This window comes from Hyperolius riggenbachi, chromosome 3 (genome assembly GCF_040937935.1).
Source record: "Hyperolius riggenbachi isolate aHypRig1 chromosome 3, aHypRig1.pri, whole genome shotgun sequence".
NCBI lineage: Eukaryota > Metazoa > Chordata > Amphibia > Anura > Hyperoliidae > Hyperolius > Hyperolius riggenbachi.
The window spans coordinates 411,154,276-411,166,551 of NC_090648.1; the positions used below are offsets into that span (position 1 = coordinate 411,154,276).

At 43.0% G+C, this 12,276-nt stretch overlaps 2 protein-coding genes across 3 annotated transcripts in view; one reads left to right on the forward strand and one right to left on the reverse strand.

The window, feature by feature from the left end:
• Positions 1 to 12,276, reverse strand: part of PDLIM4 (PDZ and LIM domain 4) — a 316,081-nt gene that overhangs the window by 101,372 nt on the left and 202,433 nt on the right. The window lies entirely within an intron of this gene.
• P4HA2 (prolyl 4-hydroxylase subunit alpha 2) overlaps positions 1 to 12,276 on the forward strand; it is a 634,411-nt gene that overhangs the window by 1,684 nt on the left and 620,451 nt on the right. Inside the window, exon 2 of the mRNA XM_068277452.1 lies at positions 8,060 to 8,119. The gene's annotated coding sequence lies outside the window, so the exon portion shown is untranslated. The remainder of the gene's footprint in view (positions 1 to 8,059; positions 8,120 to 12,276) is intronic.

Genomic DNA, 12,276 nt, shown 5'->3' on the forward strand with positions numbered 1-12,276 from the left:
TTTCATCTAATGTCCGGTTACCTTAATGAAAACTCCCCAGAGGGAAGCGTCTGTGTCACAGTCAATGTGTAACTTGATTCAGGATACAGATGTTCCTGTCAGGACACATGCTGCATTTAGCACCAGATACAGTAACACGGTTTTGTTGTCCAAAGAATTCCCTTTATTCCCCTGAGCCTTCCTTAGACTAAACAGCGAGTGGGCAGCATAAAAAACCGGACTCTCTGTTCAAAGTACTTCAGGCAGTCTTTCCATTCACTCCCAAGCAGAAATACATTCATTGACTTTGTGAATAATATTTTCCAGGAGCTGACATCTTCCATCTTTCCTGAATAACTTGCCCTTTTCCATCATGCTGTACTGTCTACAGCTTCATCAACACTGACACACTTCAGCAGCTTAAAGGCAAGCAAGATATGTACGTGACTGTAAGAAAGTGCACACATTATAAATACTGCATAGATATAATGTACTGTATATTGACAAAAAGATGAATCATTCTTGTATAATTGTTATTTAACTTTATGGCTGAGGTACACTGTAGCCTCTTTGGACTGTCAGAATGAAGGATTTTTTTATCTGAAAGGATTATTTTATTATTATTATTTTTATTGATTTATAAAGAGCCATGATGATACAGACAATGATATACATGAAATATGGACACTGGTACAAAATACAGAACTGGTAATTACAACGGATGTAGCATGAATAAAATGTATAACAAAGTGAGAGCTATGAAATGAACAACAAAATCCAAAGACATATAAGGGTGAGAGAGGCCTGCCCTTGTGAGCTTACAATCTAAAGCATTATTGAAGTGTATAGTACAGTTACATTTAACTGACATAACATTGATGCATTAAGCAAGGTGCCCCCCCATCCCCCAAGAAATGAAAACACTTCAAGAAGCATGTCAGGTCAAGATGCAAGTCTCCATAGACTTGCATGTCCCGGCGCAAGTCTATGGAGACTTACACACAAAGCAATGCGACTCGGTGCGTCGGAAGTATCCAAACCATCACATTCCTGACCTGACGCAAAGTCTACAGCGTGTTGCCGCCTGATCTGTGCCTACCTACCGCACAGATTATGAAGCAATGCAAGTCAATGTGCAATACAGTAAGTATAGACAACGGAGCATGGTGCTACATGGCACGCATGTGTGGACTGACGGAAATCCCAGTGATGTACTTTCTGCCCAGCAGGTAGTACGTCACTGAGCCTGGGGCTTTCTGCGGTGCTTGCATCTCATTGCACCATTAGTAATCGGTGTGAAACCGGCCTAAAGGATTGTAAAACTATCACAACATAAAGCACAACTTTTTGGTCCTACAGAACACCAGCTGGGCCGAAATATTGTGCCATATGTTGTGATATTCGTACGATAAATTAACAGCATTAGCAATTTGACTAAATTCAGGTGCAGTTCCTGAATCCACCAAATACCGCCCTATTTGGTGCCAGACTGTGGACAGTATCTTCCAGGATCCTTCTGCCTACTCGGGAGTCAGATCACTTTCTACAGAGGTGTTTAATCCTCATACACTGTTCTCTCTGTAAGACATAGTTCTGAAGATTACGCCTCTGCAGCCTACAAGGCGCTCTCTTTGCATTCTTTATTTTTTTCTCCAAAAACACCCCCTGTGTTATCTTTAAATAAAAGAATCTGGAATGACTATAAGCATCTCTTTCTAATTATATCGGAAACATTTATCTTAGCAGTTGACAGAAAATGTATCAGAAAAAAATAACTGAAATAGTTTCCCTCAAATACACGATACAGGACTTCATCTCACAGCCATGTTTAATGTGTTTTCTGGACACGATCATCTCTCATAGAGATTTAGTGATAATAAATTATACCTAAAGTGGCATAGACGTTTCAGATCACTAGACACAAACTTGGGTTAAAAAGTGAAAGTTATGATTTGATATTTAGGAAATGTACCTATTAGGAAATCTACTACAGGCAATACAGTATTCCTTAGAACTAAGGCAAAGGCGTGACAACAAAAATGAACGTCTTTTCTGTCTACTTTCCAATTTGCTCACTGGCTGATATGCATTGACGTATTTTCCGCCGTACAAGAAGCACTTTTTCTCCCCTAAAAATGGCGAGAAAAAGTACCTATGGATACGGCGAATGCAGGGAATCCCCGACTAACGCTCTCCCATCGATATGAACCGCCGACCCACCAACATGTCAGGAAGTTACTGCATATGTCTCCCGTTTTGTTCCAGTGTTGTTTCCGCTCCCCCTGTGCCTTCGCTCGCTACCCTGTGCCTCCACTCCCAGTCCCCCCCCCCCCCCCTGTGTTTAAGTAGCAAGTGTAGCAGCATGTCTTACCTAATCCATGGCGCCCGCGAGGATCACAGACCTCTTCACTTCTGCGCGGCTCCCCCTATTGACCACTTCTGCTGATTGTGTCATCAGCTGAAGTAATCACTAGGGTGAGATGGGCGGAAGTGATGAGGTCTCTGATCCCCGCAGGCTCCATGGATTAGGTATGACATGCTGCTACACTTGCTACTTGTTCAAGGGGGTAACAGAGACACAGGCGAGGGAAGCACGGAGGAAGCTGGCACAACACTGGGGACAGAGCAGACACACTGGAGGCAGATGCTGGGACAGAAGGGGACGCACTGAGGACTGAAGGGGACAAACTGAGGATAGAAGGGGACACAGTGGAGACAGAAGGGGACACAGGAGGACACATGGGGGACAGCATGTACAATACACTCCTAAAACATGGACACACCAGATCTAATATATATATATATATATATATATATATATATATATATATATATATATAAATAATTTTTTTCCCCTGGTTTTTGCCCTCTAATCCTAGGTGCATCTTATATTTCGGGAAAGTCTTATATGGTGGCAAATATGGTACTTGGTTAAGAGCACTGCCTCTGACATAAGAGACCTGGGTTCGAATCTTGGCTCATCCTGTTCAATAAGCCAGTACCTAAGTACCTTAAGTAAGGAGTTTGTGGGCAAGACTCCCTAACACTGCTACTGCCTGCTGAGTAGGCCCTAGTGGCTGAAGCTCTGACGCTTTGAATCCGACAGGAGAAAAGCGCTATACAAATGTTGTTTGGTTTTTTCACTTCTCACTTGCTGTTGTGTTCTAACTGCAAAAATATCATTAGGAAGAGTCAGAGCATATGGCTAAAGGAAGGGTCTATGCAGCAGTGAATGTGGAGTTATATCTGCCTGTTTCACATTTTAATAATAACTACAGCAAAAGCAGAACAGTACACAGTGGGTCCGTCAAGGTCATTGCAAATGTACAGTATATGATTACAGTAATGCAGACTCTTCTCAATGTTCCTAGAGATACACATACTGTGTGACATACTCACATATGAATGTACAATGAGCTGCTGTGTCTGCAGTTTTATATACAGTGTAATGTTTTAATGAAACACACAAAAATGTATATCCTCCAAAGAATATTTTGTGGGTATACACTATAGTATATTTTATACTATGGCCAACATAAACTCTTGCCCACCCAGTGGCATAGCAATAAGGGATGCAGAGGTTGTGACCACACTGGAGCCACAGGACAGGAGGGGCCCATAGGGGGCCCTCCTTCAACCATCTTATTCGCTTTTAATTAGTGCTATGCTGGTAATGAACAACTCTATATGTGCATTGAATTGTAGTAATCCTTAATTAACTGTTTCCTAACTTTGATTATACCTCTCTGATACTGAAATTGTCCTTGGTAGGTTTGGGGACTTCATATGCCTGGGGTCCAAAGAAAAATTTGCACTGGGGCCCCAAGCTCCTCAGCTACGCCACTGCTCTTGTCTCTTACTTCAGGACTGAATTCTGTTCTGAGAATGTTAACTATGACTGTTAGGGCCGGTTCAGATGGATGACTACAAATATCTCATTTGGATGATGCTAAACACTTTCCTGCTACCGAACAGAGAAGCGGTTGGATTTGGTTCCCACTGTTCCGTCATCGTGTCATGTTTTGAGATCCTAATGGGATATGGAGCTGCACATGCAAACGAGAATAGAAGCTACATGCAGCCTCTTGGAAAATGTGATCGACCACGGTGCTCGCGCAGTTGGCATCAATCGATCCCATTTATCTCAATGCAGGACATGGTAGATCCCAGGGCTGAATGACGGGGAGGGGACACTGACAGCCTTCCATCTGTAACAACCCTTAAAAGGAACCCAAGGTGTGAGACACATGGAAGCTGCCATATTTATTTCCTTTTCAACAACACCAGTTGCCTGGCAGTCCTGCCAATGTTTCTGGTCAGTAGGGTTTAAATCACACACCTAAAACAAGTGATGCAGCTAATCTTGTCAGATTTGTCATAGACATCTGATCTGCATGCATGTTCACAGTCTATGGCTTAAAGGCGCCGAACCGGAAAAAAGGGCGACGGAAATTAACTTTTCAAACCGCGCCTGGAGATTTTTAATGTTTACGACGTTTGTGATGATTTAAGTTTACAAAATGCGCTCGTGACGAATAACGTTTACAAAAATACTAAACATATTTATCATATTTAACTAAAAGATTATTTAAAATTTTATCCCTTACTGTTTGTAAAACATTATTATTCACAAAATAAAGCGATCAGTACGTAACATAAATTGTAATATATTTTTACAGTCACTATTTGTAAAACATTATTCTCCACACAATAAAGTGATCACTAAGGGGGGGTTTTAGGGTGAGACACCACCAGGGGGGTCTTAGGGTTAGGCACCACCAGGGGAGATTTAGGGTTAGGCACTACCAGGGGGGTCTTAGGGTTAGGCACCACCAGGGGGGTCTTAGGGTTAGGCACCACCAGGGGGGTCTTAGGGTTAGGCACCACCAGGGGGTCTTAGGGTTAGTCACCACCGGGGGGGTCTTAGGGTTAGTCACCACCTGGGGGGTCTTAGGGTTAGGCACCACCAGTGGAGATTTAGGATTCAGCACCACCAAGGGACATTTAGGGTTAGGCACCACCAGGGGGTCTTAGGGTTAGGCACCACCAGGGTGGTCTTAGGATTAGGCACCACCAGAGGGGTCTTAGGGTTAGGCACCACCAGGGGGGGTCTTAGGGTTAGGCACCACCAGGGGGGTCTTAGGGTTAGGCACCACCAGGGGGTCTTAGGGTTGGCACCACCAGGGGGTCTAAGGGTTAGGGATAGGTACAGGGAGGGTTCTGTGTGAGAGTAAGGTTAGGTTTAGTTGTAGTGAAATGTTAGTAATATTTACTAATGATTTAAAATAGTTATTACAAACACACTTATATATATTTTTTTCATCGTTATAAACAATATTTTCAGATTTTATTATATGAAGAAAGCATAAATGAAGGTTATTCACAATAGGGATTAGATTGTGAGCTCCTTTGAGAGACAGTTAGTGACAAGATATATATATATATATATATATATATATATATATATATATATATATATATACACTGTACAGCGCTGCGTAATATGTCGGCGCTATATAAATACTAAATAATAATAATAATATACAATTATAACGATTAAACATATATTATCGTTTTTTTAACAAACGTAATTATAAGTTTCACTTTTAAAACAGGGAAGATGATCGTTTTCACAATTTGTGAATTCATACACATTATTAAATATGTTTTAACTTCTAAAACATTATTTGTAAACGAAATACAACACAATATTTTTATAAACGCTATTACCGCTTATCGTTTACACCCCGCGCCCTTTTTTCACAAGGCCCTTTTTTGCATGTACACCTCTGACTTCCCTGACTGTGGTTGCTCTCACACTGTTATAACAGTGTTTTCACTTACCACAGTACCAAGGCATGCAATTTTTGTGTTTTCTGTCATGAATGTGTCGGTGTCATTAATGACTACTGCACAGAAGAAACAGAAGTATGTACTTGGACCAAGCAGCACCTGTCTTTTAATGGCTGCAGAAATGAGGGTTGTTGATCCCAAGTCATGCATTTTGCATACTTTTGCACTTGGATGTTATTTGCAGTCAACAAGCATGCTTGGGGCGCTGCTAGATCTGTTTCCCTTTCTTGGGGGCATAGGATGCCTACATGCTGCGCCCCTGTTGAGATGCAAACTATTTTGCGTCGGGTAACTCCTGCAGGGCACAGCAGTATAGTTAGTTTAGGTCCTTCATATTCTTGAAAACAGATGTAATTTGCACATGCTGTGCCTTTTAATTTGTCAATAGCTATTTCTGCAGCCACATATAAGATATGTGCTGCTTGCTCTGATCACGCACCTCTGTTTCTTTTGTGCGACTGTCACTAATGACCCGGCTGGTTAAATAAATGGAACCTAAAGTAATACGTCACAAGTCATTATGCCGCATAACTCTCACTGATAAATAATTAAAGGCTATAACACTCCCATGTAGCTGAGAAACACTTCTGAGTGCAGAGAACAGGTAAAATGGTGAGTAGCTCAAGAATTGTGAGTCTGAGAGCTGAATAAAGTTATAAAACTACCCTTATTCGCCCAAGACAGTCAAAATGTTAAACCTAGCTGTTGAGAATCAATAGCTACTGTATTTGTTGAGCAGGGCCGGCCTTAGGTTTCACAGCGCCCTGAGCGAAACCTGATTTTTTTGCCCCCCTTCATTCTCTTCACTCATGCGCGCACACACACGCACGAAAAATACTATTAATAACCACGAATGGATGGAAAGCGTGCATTATCCTGAATATACTTAAAAATGAAGACTAGAACCTTTCAGGAATATTAATAAAAACAGTTAGTGGGACAGTTAGCCAAACCCCCCCATTTAAAATGATAGCACAGCACCGCCAATTTGCACCACGCATTATATCCACAGTGCGCACCCCCCTATTTAGAATGATAGCACAGCACCGACAATTTGCCACACGCGTTATAGCTGCAGTGCGCCCCCCCAAAACCACCCCCTGATCTCACGTGTAGGTGCCCTCAATATAGGTTGCCAAGCATAGGTGCCCCCAGTATAGGAAGTCATTGGAAGGTCTCCATCGCCCCCATAGGTAGCCAGGCGTAGGTGCCTCCAGTATAGGTAGCCAGGTGTTGGTGCCCTCAGTAAAGGTAGCCAGCTATAGCTGTCCCCAGTATAGGAAATCAGGTGTAGGTGCCCTCTGTATAGGTAACCAGCTATTAGGCGCCCCCTTGGAAGCCGGCGCCCTGAGCGACCGCTCTGGTCGCACAGGTCAAAGGCCGGCTATGTGTTGAGTTTCGAGTAGATCGACAGCTAAGGGGGCATGTGGCCCAGAGTTTTCAAACCAACTTCAGAATGAGCTCATTGAATGGTCGAGTACAGCCTTCAATTGATAATTTGTGGTGAATTTGGCAGATATTGACTACCTTGTGTGGAACACTGATCGATATCCCCTTGATTGACCTTGATTTTGGTCAGTCATTGAATTGATAATCGATTAAGCATGCCCAGGCTTAAGAGATTCTAAGTTGACTTTAAAGAAGAGCAAGATAACAAAAAGTACAGCAGTCTGACTGATAAACACATGCCAAGTCAGATAATAGCTACACTGTGAAGAGTTTTCTGACAATAGATCTATTTGCGTTGGCTACATCACCCTTGAAATACAAACAGTTCATGAACAATAAGAACTTATGTGGAAATGGCAAAAGGACAAACGAAAGGTAAAACCAGTTATAGCAGGAAAGTAAGGAAACCACAGCCTTCGATGGCCATGTTAAATAAAATGATGCTTCTGACGTATCAATCATATTAGCACACCTGGCTGCTTTTGTTCAGTTCCTGGAATGCTTCCAGCTGAGAACGCTGCATTTTGCCAGTGTGCCCATGTTATTCCTTGCCATCATCACAGCATATTTGTACATCTGCCAGAAGCTTTCATAGAACTATACAAGACAATTCCCACACCTTTCAAGGGAACGTCTGATTACTGGAATATACCTCATATAGTTTTAGAAGGATGTGGAATCACATAATTGGTGTAAATGTCAAATTACAATTACTGGCACATGCAAAAGTACAAAATCTTTGTTCTAACTCAGTTACATCTAGCTTTTATTTTTGCAGGAGCACCACTTAAAGATCCAGTAGACTCTTCTGCACCTGCGTCAAGTGTGGGTATTCATGGTATGTTAGGAATGGAAAGTATTTTTTAATTACATGTCATATGAAGAGTAAGCCCTTTGCTGTCCAGGAGTTCTACCTGGTTTAACATGGTTTCACGACGATTTATTGGTGTGATTATGTTGACATGTGCAATTTGCTATAGATTTTGGGGAGTTATCTGTCTTGGATGTTTGTTTTTAGCACACAAATGCTTTCCTCCTATAAATCATTAAAGGAATGTAAAAGGTCCAACATCTAAGGGAGATCCTTCAAGGAATGTTATGCTGTGTAGTATCATACACATTACCTTATTGTGATGAAACGCGGAAAAGCCGCCGCGTGTACTAGCGGCGAGGCGGCTGATTCCGCGTCCAGCGTGGCGGTTTGCACGCAGCAGCGTGCGTCTGGTGTGGCTGGGCCTGTTAGTTCACACAGGGTGAGGAATACACGCACGCGCGCTGAGAGGCAGAACCTTTATGACAAACAAGGAGGGATCAGCTGACCAGGTTGGTCAGCTGACCTCAAAGTAAGTGGCTATTGGTTGATCGCTGATGGGTGGCGTCGGAGAGCGCCGCGCTATATATAGTCACTGCTAGTCAGTCTCAAGTTGTCTGCCGTTGCGAACACTTACATGGAAGCACTCAGACCTTAGTCAGATCTAGTGTTGGGCGAACAGTGTTCGCCACTGTTCGGGTTCTGCAGAACATCACCCTGCTCGGGTGATGTTCGAGTTCGGCCGAACACCTGATGGTGTTCGGCCAAACCGTTCGGCCACATGGCCGAACTAAGAGCGCATGGCTAGCGCTGTGATTGGCCGAACGGGTCACGTGGTTCGGACCCGAACGCGCTCTGATTGGCCGAACTGTCACGTGGTTCGGGTAAATAAATACCCGAACCACGTCATATCTCCGCCATTTGTCTGTGGGTTTAGCTTTGGGTAGGCAGGCAGGGTAGTTCGCGCTCCAGCCACGCTAGCCAGGGTCCCCCCAGTCATTGTGTCGCTGCTGGGAATAGTAGTACACCGCTCGCTCAGCCACACTATATAGCATTCTGTTTACTGCCACTCTGTGTACCTCGCTCAGCCACACTATATAGCATTCTGTTTACTGCCACTCTGTGTCTGCTGGGAATAGTAGTACACCGCTCGCTCATCCACACTATATAGCATTCTGTTTACTGCCACTCTGTGTACCTCGCTCAGCCACACTATATAGCATTGTGTTTACTGCCACTTTGTGTCTGCTGGGAATAGTAGTACACCGCTCGCTCAGCCACACTATATAGCATTGTGTTTACTGCCACTCTGTGTACCTCGCTCAGCCACACTATATAGCATTCTGTTTACTGCCACTCTGTGTCTGCTGGGAATAGTAGTACACCGCTCGCTCAGCCACACTATATAGCATTCTGTTTACTGCCACTCTGTGTACCTCGCTCAGCCACACTATATAGCATTGTGTTTACTGCCACTCTGTGTCTGCTGGGAATAGTAGTTCCTTTGAAACTTTACAATCAATTTTCTCAAAAACTATAAGCTCTTTTTCAAAAAATTTTTTTCCTCTTGTACCCACTCCCAAGATGCACATACCCTGCAAATTTGGGGTATGTAGCATGTCAGGAAGCTTTACAAAGCACGAAAGTTCGGGTCCCCATTGACTTCCATTATGTTCGGAGTTCGGCGCGAACACCCGAACATCGCGGCGATGTTCGGCGAACGTTCGCGAACCCGAACATCAAGGTGTTCGCCCAACACTAGTCAGATCCTACAGTGTGTTAAAACCAGGAGGACCTGGGAATTCACACTGAGACAGATTACTTCTGTTTATCATTGTGTTATACTTCAGACTAGTTCCAGGGTGTCGAGACCACGGACCTCACACCCAAGATTAGGGGCTCTGTGTTATCATTCTGTTATACTCCAGACTAGTTCCAGGGTGTCGAGACCATGGACCTCACACCCAAGTCTAGGAATACTCTGTACCATTATATTATACTCCAGACTAGTTCCAGGGTGTAGAGACCACGGACCTCACACCCAAGTCTAGGCATTGTTGATATCTGTTATGACCTATTGCATTCCTGACTATCCCTCTGCTTTCTGATTCGGTACCTATGCATATCTGATTATCTGTTGCCAAACCCTGCCTGCCTGTGGATACCGAATCAGCCTTCTGTCTATGTACCTAGTCTGTCTGTGTGTTGCCGACCTGGCTTGCCCAACCTTGAGAGCTATCTCTCTCCTTAAGAGATAGTCTCCAGACCTGCTAGTGACATCCACCTTTCAGGTGTCACTCACTCACAGGTTCTTCCTACCTTCAGCCTGGGACTCCACCCCTTTGGAGGTCTCATGCTGTTGGACGGTTTTTGCACTTCTCAAAAGGCAGTATCGCCCATACTGCCAGAGACCACCTGCTCCTCGGGTGGTCTTACTCAAAGTCATTACTGTTGCACCAAACACTCACATTATAAAGGTGTCCAGAGGTTAGTTATACTTAGATTATCTGTGATTCTGCAGATCATCAATAATCAGGTATAATCTGTATTCTTGGTGATACTGCAGATCACCAATAATCAGATTCTCTCTGTGTGCTGACACCAATCGTTACACTTATAGAATGGAAAATAAAGCATAACCCAATAGAGTAAAAACCGAAACTAACCCTTCCAAACCAAAATGCTTCCCAAACAGTCTAAATATGTTATTAAGGTGGGTATAGACATGATAACTTAATATACATAGGGTGCAGCAACTAGTACTGTTGGCTAGCCAACCATTTTAATAGCCTAAGACATTACAATGTCTGCTGAAAGGGGTCTTCTGGTTGCGGTTAACAAACAAAGTCTATATGGAGGTTTGGCAATGCAGCAGTAACCACCATCCACTGACATACTACACTGCTATAGTAACATGATATTTTCTTATGACAAATATATTTAGTTGGTGCAATGTTCAATGTACAAAGCAGCAGAAAATGTATCTTCACTAACTAAATAAATGAGTGGTAATTACAGATATAGCAAACAGTTAATAGGACACTTTGAAAACCATATATGAAGGCAAATTGTGGGCATTTATAGCTAGAAGGTAACCAGAGGACAGTAGGTAGAGCAGGAGATCTAGAGACCTTGGTTTTCAATATGCAATATGTGTATACTGGTGGTGGGGCTGTTCCAAGAGTAGCTATTAGGCCCAAGAGTATTGCAAGCCAAGTCTGTCCCTAATCAACCTACTGCTCTTTATATTTTTGTGGTCCTCCCTCTGACCACCAGACATTTGTAGAATCAGGGTGATAGGTAAGCAATGTATGTAGCTTGGTCTGTAGGAATATTGAGTGATACTCAATGAAGCAGAGCCTGCAGGGCCGGTAGTGATATTACTGTTCACAAGACTACGCAGCTGAGTTTCTGTTATTTCTTACAGTGAACTAAATACAGGTATTTAGCACATTTTCTTTATAAAGCATTTCCATGCATTTATTTACTTGTCATATAGTTGCTTTAATCATTTCAATTCTAATGGTGCCTTTTAGCACACAGTAATTTTACTAGCAGAGTGAGTCATGTGCTTCTTTTGTACATATTAACCACTTTACCCCCGCGCGTACGTATTTCTCCGCCCCTTTTTCCATCCTTTAACAACCAGGGACGGAGAAATACGTACTTTCCGCGTTCCCGACGCTGTCCGCGCTCCCGCTCGTAAACACGCCGCCCGTCGCTAGTAAACACGCCGCCGCCCGCTCGCCCAGAGATCAATGAACGGGAAAATCCATTCCCGTTCGTTGATCTAAGCCCCGCAATGATCCGCTGCTCTCCTATGGGCAGCGCGATCATTGTGAGAAAAAACTCACGTGTCCAGCCTCCTTATACTTCCTCCAAGCTTCCGGAAGGAAGCTTGGAGGTCGCATTAAAACAAAAAGTTACTGTGGCCATCTTGTGGCCAAATAGTAAACTACACCCTACACATTTTTCACATACAAATAAATTACTTTTACACATAAAATTAACTCATTACCTCCCACACTCCCCATTTTTTTTTTTTTTGTAATTAAAAAAAAAATTAAAAAATTTACAATTAAAAAAAATACATAAATAGTTACCTTAGGGACTGAACTTTTTAAATATTTATGTCAAGAGGGTATAACACTGTTACTTTATAAACTATGGGCTTGTAATTAGGG